At 41.2% G+C, this 13,724-nt stretch overlaps 1 long non-coding RNA gene across 3 annotated transcripts in view; it reads right to left on the reverse strand.

Annotated features, from left to right (window-relative positions):
* The window catches only part of LOC132435994 (uncharacterized), a 50,435-nt gene extending 39,281 nt beyond the window's left edge, over nt 1–11,154 (reverse strand). For all 3 annotated transcript variants that reach the window (XR_009521696.1, XR_009521695.2, XR_009521694.2), the window contains exon 1: nt 10,868–11,154. This is a non-coding gene — a long non-coding RNA (uncharacterized lncRNA). The remainder of the gene's footprint in view (nt 1–10,867) is intronic.
* Nucleotides 11,155–13,724: the final 2,570 nt, after the last annotated feature.

The following is a 13,724-nucleotide window of genomic DNA, read 5'->3' on the forward strand; positions in this document are numbered from 1 at the left end:
TACACAAAACAAAGAGGTGTAAAATATGATGTCAAAACCAGTAAATTGTAGGGGAGGGGAGTGTAAATTCAGGGTCATTAAAATGCATTTGAAATTAAGAGATCAGCAACTTAAAATGATCACATATACATATAAGTTGCTATATATAAATCTCATGGTAGCCACAAACCAAAAATCTGTAACAGATATATGCACAGAAAAGAAAAAGGAATCCCAACATCAAATATAAAAGATAGTCATCAAATCACAAGGGAAGAGAACAAAAGAAGAAAGGAAACAAAAAAAGAACTACAAAAACAACTCCAAAACAATTAACAATGGCACTAAGAACATACCTATCAATAATTACTTTAAATGTAAATGTACTAAATGCTCCAATAAAAAGACACAGGGTAGCTGAATGGATACAAAAACAAGACCCATATATATATGCTGCCTACAAGAGACTCACTTCACATCTAAAGACAGACATAGACTGAAAGTGAGGGGATGGAAAAAGGTACTCCAAGCAAATGGAAATCAAAAGAAAGCCAGGGTGGCAATACTTATAGCAGCCAAAATAGCCTTTCAAACAAAGACTGTAATAAGAGACAAAGAAAGAATCAATCCAAGAAAATATAACGATTGTAAATATATATGCACCCAACACAGGAGCACCTAAATACATAATGCAAATTATTAACCAACATAAAGAGAGAGATTGACAGTAACACAATAATAGTAGGGGACTTTAACACCCCACTTACATCAATGGACAGATCATCCAGACAGAAAATCAATATGAAAACACTGCCTTAGAGATATAGACCAAATGGAATATATATGAAACATTCCATCCAAAAGCAGCAGAATACACATTCTTTTCAAGTGCACATGAAACATTCTCCAGGATAGATCACATGCTAGGCCACAAGTCTTAGTAAATTTAAGAAAACTTAAATCATATCAAGAACCTTTTTCCAACCACAGTGCTTTTTCCAACCACAAATCAACTACAAGAAAAAACTGCAAAAAACACAAACATGTGGAGGCTAAACAATATACTACTAAACAACCACTGAAGAAATCAAAGAAAAAATTTTAAAATACCTGGAGACAAATGAAAATACAACAGTCCAAAATCTGTTCTGAGAGGGAAGTAGTTCTGAGAGGGAAGTTTATAGTTATACAAGCCTACTTCAGGAAACAAGAAAAAACTCAAATAAGCAACTGAACCTTACACATAATGGAACTAGAAAAAGAACAACAAACAAAACCCAACGTTAGTAGAAGGAAAGAAATCATAAAGATCAGAGCAGAAATAAATGAAATAGAGACTTAAAAAAACAATAGAAACGATCAATGAAACTAAGAACTGGTTCTTTGATAAGATAAATAAAATGGATAAACCTTTAGCTAGACTCAGGAAAAAAAGAAAGAGGGCTCAAATCAATAAACTCAGTAATGAAAAAGGAGAAGTTACAACCAACACCACAGAAATGCAAAGGATAAGATTACTACAAACAACTATATGTCAATAAAATGGACAACCCAGAAGAAATGAACAAATTTCTAGAAATGTACAATCTCCCAAGACTCAACCAGGAAGAAATAGAAAACATGAACAGACCAATTACCAGTAATTAAATTGAATAGGTAATTTTTAAAAATCCCAACAAACAGAAGTCCAGGACTAGATGGCTTCACAGGTGAATTCTACCAAATATTTAGAGAAGAGTTAAAACCAAGTCTTCTCAAACTATTCAAAAAAACTGCAGAGGAGGGAACACTTCAAACTCATTCTACAAGGCCAGCATCCTTCTGATACCAAAACCAGACAAAAATATCACACAAAAAGAAAATTACAGGCAATATCACTCATGAACATAAATGCAAAAAATCCTCAACAAAATATCAGTAAACCAAATTCAACAACACACTGATAGGATCATATCCCATGATCAAGTGGGATTTAGCCCAGGGATGCAAGGATGGTTCAATACCCACAAATCAATCAATGTGATACACCACATTAACAAGCTGAAGAATAAAAATCATATGATCATCCCAATAGATATAGAAAAAGCTTTGGACAAAATTAAACATCCATTTATGATAAACACTCTCCACAAAGTGGGCATAGAGGGAACATACCTCAACATGATAAAGGCCATATATAAGCCCACAGCTAACATCATACTCAATGGTGAAAAGCTGACAGCATTTCCTCTAAGATCAGGAGCAAGACGAGAATGCCCACTCTTGCCACTTTTATTCAACATAGTATTGGAAGTCCTAGCCACATGATTAGACAAGAAAAAGAAATAAAATGAATCTAAATTGGAAAGTAAGAAGTACAACTGTCACTGTTTGCAGATGACATGATACTATACATAGAAAATCCTAAAGACACCAGCAAAAAACTACTAGAGCTCATCAATGAATTTGGTAAAGTTGCAGGATACAAAATTAATATACAGAAATCTGTTGCATTGCTATACGCTAACAATGAATGATCAGAAAAGGAAATTAAGAAAAGAATCCCAGGACTTCTCTGGTGGCACAGAGGTTAAGAATCCGCCTGCCAATGCAGGGGACACAGGTTCGATCCCTGGTCCGGGAAGATCCCACATGCCGCAGGGCAACTAAGCCCATGCACCACAACTACTGAGCCTGCACTCTAGAGCCCACGAGTCACAACTACTGAGCCCGTGCACCACAACTACTGAAGCCCATGCACCCTAGAGCCCACATGTCGCAACTACTGAGCCCACGTGCTGCAACTACCGAAGCCCATGCACCTAGAGCCCATGCTCTGCAATAAGAGAAGCCACAGCAGTGAGAAGCCTCTGCACAGCAACAAAGAGTAGCCCCTGCTTGCCGCAACTAGAGAAAGCCTGCGTGCAGCAACGAAGACCCAACACAGCCAAAAATAAATAAAGTTTTTGTAAAAATTTAAAAAAAAAGAATCCCATTTGCCATTGCATTAAAAAGAATAAAATATCTAGGAATAAAATACCTAGGAATAAATCTAACTAAGGAGGTAAAAGACCTGTACTTGGAAAATTATAAGACTCTGATGAAAGAAACTGAAGATGACACAAACAGATGGAAAGATATAACATGTTCATGGGGGGCTTCCCTGGTGGTGCAGCGGTTGAGAGTCCGCCTGCCGATGCAGGGGATACGGGTTCGTGCCCCGGTCCGGGAAGATCCCACATGCCGTGGAGCGGCTAGGCCCGTGAGCCATGGCCGCTGAGCCTGCGCGTCTGGAGCCTGTGCTCTGCAACGGGAGAGGCCACAACAATGAGAGGCCCACGTACCGCAAAAAAAAAAAAAAAAAAATTAAACATAACGTGTTCATGGAGTGGAAGAATTAATATCATTAAAATGACCATAGTACCCAAGGCAATCTACAGACTCAGTGCAATCCCTATCAAAATACCAATGGCATTTTTCACAGAACTAGAACAAACAATTCTAAAATTTGTATGGAAACACAAAGACCCTGAATAGCCAAAGCAATCTTGAGAAAGAACAGAGCTGGAGGTATCACAGTCCCTGACCTCAGACTATACTACAAAGCTACAGTAATCAAAATAGTATGGTACTAGCACAAAAACAAACATATAGATCAATGGAACAGAACAGAGCCCAGAAATAAACTCACACACTTCTGGTCAATTAATCTATGACAAAGGAGGCAAGAATATACAATGAGAAAAAAACAGTCTCTTCAGTAAGTGGTACTGGGAAAACTGTACAGCTACATGTAAAAGAATGAAATTAGAACATTTTCTCATACCATATAGAAAAATAAACTCAAAATGGATTAAAGACCTAAACATAAGACCTGAAACCATAAAACTCCTAAAAGCAAACATAGGCAGAACACTCTTTGACATAAATTATAGCACCATTTTTTTTTGGATCTGTTTCCTAAGGCAAAGGAAACAAAAGAAAAAATAAGCAAATGGGACTTAATTAAACTTAAAAGCTTTTGCTCAGCAAAGGAAACCAAAGACAAAACAAAAAGACAACCTACTGAATAGGAGAAAATATTTGCAAATGACATGACCAATAATAAGTTAATATCCAAAATATATAAACAGCTCATACAACTCAATTTAAAAAAACCCTGATTAAAACATGGGCAAAAGACTTGAATAGACATTTTCCCAAAGAAGACAGACAGGTGAGCAACAGGCACATGAAAAGACGTTCAACATCACTAATCAGAGAAATGCAAATCAAAGTCACAATGAGATATTGCCTCACACCTATCAGAAAGGCTATGATCAAAAAGACCACAGGTAACAGATGTTGGCAAGGATATGGAGAAAAGGGAACCCTTGTACACTCTTGGTGGGAATGTAAATTGGTGCAGCCACTATAGAAAACAGTATAGAACAGTATAAAGGTCCCTTGAAAAACTAAAAATAGAACTATCATGTGATCTAGCAATTCCATTCCTGGGTATATATCCGAAGAAAACGAAAACACTAATTCAAAAAGATAAATGCGGGCTTCCCTGGTAGCGCAGGGGTTGAGAGTCCGCCTGCCGATGCAGGGGACACGGGTTCGTGCCCCGGTCCAGGAAGATCCCACATGCCGCAGAGCGGCTGGGCCCGTGAGCCATGGCCGCTGAGCCTGCGCGTCCGGAGCCTGTGCTCCTCAATGGGAGAGGCCACAACAGTGAGAGGCCCGCATACTGCTAAAAAAAAAAAAAAAAAAAAAAAAAAAAAAACACCAAAAGATAAATGCACCCCAGTGTTCATAGCAGCATTGTTTACAATGGCTAAGACATGGAAGCAACCTAAGTGTCCATCAACAGATGAATGGATAAAGAAGATGTGATACACACACATATACACATAATACTACTGGAATACTACTCAGCATAAAAAGGAATAAAATTTTGCCCTTTGTAACAACATGTATGGGCCTGAATAGTATTACGCTTAGTGAAATAAGTCGGAGAAAGACAAATATACGTTAGCACTCATATATGGAATCTAAAAAATAAAACAAACAAATGAATATAACAAAATAGAAAAAGACTCACAGATATAGAGAACTAGTGGTTACCAGAGGGGAGAGAGAAGGAGGGAGGGGCAACATAGGGGTAGGAGATTAAGAGGTACAAACTACTATATACAAAATAAACTACAAGGACATATTGTACAGCACTGGGAATACAGCCAATATTTTATAATAATTAAACTGAGTATAATCTAAAATTCTGAATCACTATGTTGTACACCTGAAACTAATATAATACTGTAAATCAACTATACCTCAATAAAAAGAAAAAAGAGGATGTTTTTCTGTATGTACACTATACCTGAATAAAAAGTTAACACACAGGAACTTCCCAGTGGTCCACTGAGTAAGACTTTGCGCTCCCAATGCAGGGGGCCCAGGTTCGATCCCTGGTCGGGGAACTAGATCCCGCAGCATGCATGCCACAACTAAGAGCCCGCATGCCACAACGAAGATCCATCCCATCCCACAAGCCGCAACTAAGACCTGGCGCAGCCAAAATAAATATAAATAAATATTTTAAAAAGTTAACACACAGATAATGGTTTCAAATTAGATAAATGGAAAAAAAATATTATCAACAGAAATAGGAAGTTTTCAATGCATCTTTTCAAAGATCAATTCATTATGCATAATTTGAACATATCCCAGTTAATTGCTTGGGTATTTGGGATTCTTCCAATAACATATGTGCATTCACTCAATGTGTTTATTGAGTAAGTCTTATGCCTAGTCACTCTTCAACAAATAAAGGTTGGTAGGGGGTATATCCACAGGTTATTGATGAGGTCATACTTTAAATTCTCCCAATGCCTCTAACTACGGTAAATCTTCTGGGCTATGCACTAACATGACTGAGGCTAACATAGCCCCTGGCACGTTTGAGAATATGACTTTCAAAGAAATCTGGCTTTCTGGTATAGCTTTCCTAGGTGTAAGTTATAGCAAACCTCTAAGTGATGTCTTCTTGCAATTCTTTCTCCCTTTCATTTTTAAAGCTATATTGGTAATTTCTGTGTAATGTCTCACTTTCCAGTTGTTTAACCTTTCTCTTGGCAGGAGGGAATTGGGTTTTGTTTGTTTAATGAGGAGAGTTGTTAGAAACGCCTGCCTCAGATGTCTTGTATCGTTACATTCAGTTCATGCTAAGATCATAAGTATTCTGAATCTTAAATTAGGCACCGTCTCAGTCAGAGGTTAGTACTTACATATTTATCATTAGGTTAGTATAAACTAAAGGAAGGGGAAGAAAAGCCCCTCATGGGGCTGAGGTTGGACTATGTTCTCATAGGAGTTCTAAACCATTTTTGGTAACTGTCATTTTCCAAGCATCAAAATGTGTAGAAAGTAAAGGGCCTCAAAATATGGGCTGTCAGTAGTGTGGCGAATTTTGAACATCACCTCATCTCAGATCTCTGTACAGAGGTACCAAGTTGCAATCACAGAAAGGCAGTTTAAAAACTACTTCATTTGAAATCTTTTCTATTAAATGATAAACATTAAGAAGAATAACATAATCTTACATGTCAACAAAACATCACAGTCAGCAGAAAACGCAACTAAGTAGCCAAATAGAACATTTCTATAATGTTTGAGCATTCAATATCTTCCTTGACATTATGTTTTAGTCGGGGCACTCAAGCAGGCAGCAGCCTGTCACTTACAGCCTCTGTCATTTCCCATTCCAATTCGTTAAACCCTAGGCTTTCCCCAGAAACACACAATCCACATGGAGATTCTTCTGCCAGTCAGAAAAGATCAATTCAAAGGATGCTGAAATTGATATGCAACTCTTGAGTGGGCATGAACGCCATAATAAACTGCTACCTATGCATGGAATTATATTTTCTAGGTTGACAGTGTATGGGCAGAAGCAGCAGGAGCATATGTTTAGATTTTATAGTCGGCACTTACTTCCTATTGACTGGCTTCTCTTTGGCTGCCAAAAAATAGATCAAGTTCAGAAGCTAAAGCCAAGTTGTCAATTCTTTATCTTTGCCTTTCTCTCTAAAAAAATACCTAAATTAGTAAGGCAGCGTAGCCAATTTACACACAGAGGCTTGATTAAAAACTTCAATCATTTGCCTCTCTTTCCTTCCCTGTAATACTTAAAATTCTAGGATTTCAAATTCATAAACGCTTCTATAAACACCTCTGATCCAAAAAAAAAAAAAACACATGGCTACTGTATAATGTATGCCCCAATGAAAATAACACCCTAACGCAGAAATGAGTGGGCTCAAAATAATGTAGCTGGAGCTCTCCTCTTAACCATGAGTGAGGCACCTGGGATTGCAAAGGCAACATTTAGCTTTCAGAAGCTTGTTGCTGACAAGAGTGGAAAGAAAGGATCTTACATCTTCTTTTCTTTCCTAGTTCTAAAGCGGTGAGCAAAATGTCTGCTTTTATTGGTTTGAAGTGGCCTAAACCACTGCCAAAAAATGTGCAAAGGAAATTATATATACACATTCTCCTCCTAAAATGCCACCTCCTTTGTGAAGCTGTCTTGATTCCCCATTCACAATGCATACCTTCCTTCTCTACACTCTATCATAATTTATACCTCCATTAATATTTGCAAATTATTTTCTATGTGAGTAATGTGTTTACAGGTCTCCCTCTCCTACTAAACTGTAAACTTCCACAGCTCAGGGACCAAGTCATTATCTCTCTGGTCCCCACAAGGCCAAGCAGAGTGCTTTATAAATGGTAGGTGCAAAATAAATGTTTGATGAATGAATAAATACGGTGGTGTCAGCTTTATGATGACTAGAAGTTTTGATGATGTTAAGAGTAGTTGCTCCCCAAACCTCAATCTCTTTTCTCTGTATTTGGTATCATGATTATGTGCACTGAAGAGAGAGAAAGATTTAGAGATGTCTTCCTGAGAATACATTTTATATTTGATATGTCTATTTTGATAACCCTCGAGTAAACCATCTTTTGGAAAAGATTTCCAGTGTTAAATGAATTCAATGGGGGAAAGTTTCAATGAGTCAGACAAAAGCTATCTCTACTTCCTGTGATGCAGTGTGCTGTCACACACCTCAGAAAAAAAAGTGCAAAATTGTAAAAGCTGAGAGCATGACTCCACAAGACTCTATTAACCAGGTGCTACCTATATAAAATGATCAAGAAGAGGAAAGAAGGAACCCTGAATGGTCTTTAGTTCTCAAAAAGCAAGGGTCTAACTAGAAACTAATGAGTGACAACTGTTTCAGGTACACAGCGTAAAAAGGAAACACACGTGTCTAAAGAGAGAAAGGTCAACTTTAGGCAATGAAAAGTCATCTCAAAAAAGATCCTCCCCCCACTCCCACCCCCCACATTTTCATCTGTTTCACATGTTATTTTACTACTGGATACAGGATTTGGCAAAACTAACAACTGGTTATTTGGAAATTTCTAAACAATGATCACTTTCTCCTACAATGTACATTTTTCCATTCCAAAACACACAAGATACTTTGTTTTGACAGGGACAATTTCCAATCGCTTAGCACTGAAACGCATAAAAGAAAATGGAAAATTGTTTGAATACCATATAGCACTTTTGAGTTTATTAGGCCATTATCCCCAGGGCTGGATTTAATCAAAAGATGAAGAATACAAACTCAAAAGCTTTTAGTTGACAAGAAGTAAGTCTTGGAACTTCCCTGGTGGCGCAGTGGTTAAGAATCAGCCTGCCAAAGCAGGGGACACGGGTTCGAGCCCTGGTCCGGGAAGATCCCACAGGCCACGGAGCAACTCAGCCTGTGCGCCACAACTACTGAAGCCCGCACGCCTAGAGCCCATGCTCCTCAAATGAAGCCACCTCTTCCTTACGGTGTGCAGGCTTCTCTGTAAGAGAAGTCACCGCAATGAGAAGCCTGCACACCGCAACGAAGAGTAGCCCCCGCTCACCACAACTAGAGAAAGCCCATGCTCAGCAACGAAGACCCAAAGCAGCCAAAAAAAAAAAAAAAAAGTCTTGGGCTTGGGATTTTTGTGTTTGAGCTGTAAGTCAGGTTCACAGAAAAGTAATCAGAAACTAGACTGGCTGGAGATAAGAAAGAGCCTTGAAATGAGAGGTGTGATACCATGGGTTCTACCTGTGACTTGGCCTCTCAACAAGCCTGGGGACCTTGAGCAAATTACCTAAACTCTCATCTGTGAAGTTCTTTGATAATTTCTAAAGCCCCTTTTAGCATGATCAATTTTTAATTGTCTAATATTTTTCCTTAAGTCATCAATTAGTTCATTCAACAATATGAATACCTTCAATGAACATAGTAAAGGACAGTTTCTGCCCTCAAAGAGTGGATAAGTCAGTGGGAAAAGTGAAGGCTTCACCCGCAGTTCCTAGGAGCTCATTCATCCATTTTAGTTCTAAACAAAGGTCACAGAGGAGCCCAGAAGGGAATGTGGATGGAAAGGAGTAGGAGAAACCCCACAGAAACTCTTGGGAGGAAGAGAGGGTAATTTATTGTCTCAGTCCACCAAGTTTATTGATTCCTGTGCTGGGCACTGGGGATCCTGGGGTGACCTGAAGAGATCAGGCCTCTAATGAAGTTTACTTGCATTCTAGGTGGTGAAGAAAGAAAAACAGGTTAACAAATAAATGAAATCCAGATTGTGATTAGTTCTAGGAAGAAAACAGAGTGATAATGAGAGAGAATAACTCTGTGTGTGTGTGCATGCGGTGTGGTAGGGGGGTGGACTTCAACATAGGGAAGGCCCTTTGGAGATGGTAGTGGTTAGCTGACTGGGACCTCAAGTGACCACAGCCAGCACACAGGGGCTAGTGGTTCAGCTCGAGGGAAGCAGGAAAATGCCGAGGCTGGAAAGGGCTGGAGCAGACAGATCATCTGCATGGTTGTTTTAAAGAGCAGTTACTTCTGGAAAGTACAGAATTAAAGCAGTACAGATGACCCTTGAACAACACTGGTTTGAATTGCGCGGGTCCACCTACACGTGGATTGTTTTCAATAAATACTACAGTAATGCTACACAATCCACAGCTGGTTTAAATCTTGGATGCCGAACCTCAGATAAGGAGGGCCGGCTACAAATTTACAGGCAGATGTTTGACTGTGCAGACTGCCAGCACCCCCAACCCCCCAGTTGTTCAAGGGTCAGCTGTAGTTCTTGACTAAGGGCCATTTTGTCCCCCAGGGGGCATTTGACAACGTCTGGAGACATTTTGGGTTGTCAAATGATTTGAGGTGGGGAGGGTACTACTACTGAGATTGAGAAAACCTGCACTGAAGGAATTTACTGCCCGAAGTTTGGTTTTAGTCATTAGGTTATAAACTCATGTTTTTACAAACTTGAATCTTTTTTTTGTTTTCCTTTACTGTGGAAACAAAGTAAAAACAGGTTTCAAGTGACCCACTGCTTCATCCACTCTCTCAGGAAACCCCACTGCAGAGGCTCCAGGGGCTCCACAAACCGCTGAGAAGCCCCACAAGATACTAGATGTGTAGCTGAACCCGTTGGAAAGGGGCCTGCGGAGACCCACACCCAACTGCTCACTGGGGTTGCCTCTGCGCAGGGGACCAGGTTAGAAGGCAGTGTAAGAGGAGCACATATTCGTGTTTTATTTCCATAATTACCAATGAATATTAAAAATAATGCAAAGTGGGGGTCCATACTGGGAAGAAGTGGAGAGATGCCCTCCCGCGGGCGAAACCTCTGTCCTCTGGGCCTCTACCGCCCTTCTGCGTTGACCCGGTCCCTCCAGGCTCTAGCCTCTCCTCCCACACCCCCCACCCCCCACCCACGGCGGGCCCTTGGCCCGCATTAACCCCACGGCCCCGCAGGCTCTAACCCAGGCCCCTCTGAAGTCCTCCCCGCCCCCCCTCACCTCGGCGGGCAGGCGTCTCCTCAGGGAGGCTGGCAGCAGGCTGTCCTCGACGTAAGGGTTGCCCAGGCGGAGCAGCCCCGAGCTGAAGGCCCCGTCGGGTCCGTGTGCGGCGCCTCGAGCTCGGTGCGGGTCCCTCAGGCCCGGGAGCGCCCGGCGAACCCTCGGAAGGGCGGGAAACGCCGGAGGAGAGCCTTGGAGCCGGAGGCCTGACGCCAGGTGAGCAGGGAACCACCTCCTCACGGGCGCCAGGAGGCCAGGCGTGGAGGGCGGGGCTTGCTGGGGGCGCATTAGCCGTCGCTCGCCTCTTTTTGCATATTCATGAGACCGAGCGAGGCGGGCCGATCAGGCGAGCAGAAGTAATGAATTATTCATGACGCGTCTCGCCCCGCCCAGGAAGGTCTCGTTGCTTATTCATAAGCCCGAGGGAGAGTTTGAGCCGGAAAAGGCCGTTGAGTCCCTCTCACTGGGAGGTGTCGACCCTCTGAGGTGAGGGCTGTCCAGATGCGAGGCATACGGAGAAAAACGGCGCTTGAGCGTCGTTAGTTCTCTTAGAGTTTGGGGGGGTTTTTTTTCCTCTTAGGTTATTTTTTTCCCTTTACGTTTCTTTTTCCTCGAGGCTTTAAGTTTGATTTGAAAGTATTTCTGTGAGGCCCGAAGTATTCTGAGGAGTAGCGGGAAGGCCGGGGCTGAGGGGAAGGACAAAGAGGAACCCCTAGGTAGCATTCCCCACCCCCCTCCCCAAAGCTTGATGATGAAAAATTTCACATTTACTGGGGGTGGGGGAAGAGGGGTGCGGGGGTGGAAAGAATTGTACTGGGAACACTCACATTCCCACTATCAAGGTAGCTTTTAAATTGAAATGGTGGTGGAAAAGAAGGAATCAGTCCAGGTGAGGACGCAGCAGCGGGCAGTCGGCAGCCAAGCTCTTATTCCGGCCGACACCTGCGTGTTGCAACCAGTCGGATCGGGAGCTTTGTGGGGGAGGGCTATCTATCTTCTAGGTCAGGTTTTCTCCAGCCGTTGAGGTGTTCTGTGAGAATCAATGGCTGGCGCACACCAAGAGGTGTGAGTCCCCACGGGATGACCTCAGCTCCTCTTTCGCCTTATCCAGGATTTGCCGTTTAATCTCATGGACTTTAGTTCCCCAAACAGTGCAGGGGAGAGAGTGTCTTGAAACTCAAGATCAACCAATCACCGAAATGTGTTCAATTGTTCAGAGCACTGGACTCGGTGTGCAGTACATCATGTTACTTGGCTGATGAAAATGAAGAAAAAGTACAGTTCTTGCCCATAAAGGAGTTTTAAACTGATTAGGATAATAATCTAATTTCTCCCCCATTGGGCCATAAATCTCTTGAGGTAGGAACAGTATTTTACATCTTTGTAAGCCTACACGAAGACTAGCACGTGGTAGTCGCCCAGTAAATGTTGAATAGAATGAATAATTGAAGTAGCCTGAAGAAGATATTAAAAAACCAAAAGAGCATGAATAAATACCCAGTTAATATAGTGGAAACCATTTACTCTGAGTGAGCACAGAGTAGGGGAATTAACAGGACCAAATGGGATTTGTTAAAATGGAGAATAATAATTTATGGGAGCAAACTCTGTGAAACCTCTGAGTCACAGGGTGACCTTTAGCAAACCATGTTCCCTTACTGGACTTCACTTTCCTCTTCTTTGTACTGATAGTTTTATATTGTACATTTAAATCTATGATCCATTTTGAATTAATATTTGTATATGGTGTGAGATTTAGGTTGAAGGTTTTCAGGGTTTTTTGGTCTATGGATGTCCTGTTGTTCCAGCACTGTTTGTTAAAAAGACTATCCTTCCTCCACTGAATTGACTTTTCTTTAAAATGAAAGGATTGGATTAGTTTTAGAGGATGTCTCCTCCCCCTTCCAACTCTGATTTAAGCCCATTTATGTTGACAGGTACTTCCTTTGAGTAAAGCCATCTCCTTCATACCATACACATGTATGGAAGGTCATCTAGCTGCATTTTAGAATCTAGCTGTTGGACATTATACATTTGATAGAAAAGGGATTTTCTTGTTTTAAAAAAATGGTTTTGGAAGATTGGGAAAGATGGGTGAAAAGTATTAGGAAATCAACTATTATTGTCTTTGGGCAAATGTAATGAAACTTTTTTGTGTGTGTCACTCAGAATGCCTCCTACACCCCCCCCCAAAAAAAGTGGCTTAGGCCTTCAGAAACTAAACAACAGCTGGTTAATTTTTATCTGAATCTTGGATTCACACATAAAAGGGTAAAAGAGTAATTGTGCCACCATTTTAAATAGGGCAATTGTGATGTAGGTCAAGAAGTAAGCCCAGAGTGAGTCTTATCTGAGAAAACACAGAAATTTTGTTTTTCTGGGCTTCCCTGGTGGCGCAGTGGTTGAGAGTCCGCCTGCCGATGCAGGGGACACGCGTTCGTGCCCCGGTCCGGGAGGATCCCACATGCCGTGGAGCGGCTGGGCCCGTGAGCCACGGCCGCTGAGCCGGTGCATCCGGAGCCTGTGCTCCACAATGGGAGAGGCCACAACAGTGAGAGGCCCGCTTACCGCAAAAAAAAAAAAAAAAGAAATTTTGTTTTTCTCAAGATCATAATCCTTGTCACAGAGTAGACATATCAAGCATAAGAGTGAATGTATTGATGCCCTGTGAAGTTTCGGATGTTTGTGGATCCAATATACAAGCAAATATATAAGTCAAAGACATTTGGAAGTTAAAGTTCTGTTCTCGAAACCCATAGTTATGAAATATCTCTTAAGTTTTAGATAATGAGTTAGAACAAGGTGATAAAAAAATATCAGAGTAATTCTCTGAGAGTACATGATCTGTAGAGTCATA

Source organism: Delphinus delphis, chromosome 13 (assembly GCF_949987515.2).
Source record: "Delphinus delphis chromosome 13, mDelDel1.2, whole genome shotgun sequence".
NCBI classification, from domain to species: domain Eukaryota; kingdom Metazoa; phylum Chordata; class Mammalia; order Artiodactyla; family Delphinidae; genus Delphinus; species Delphinus delphis.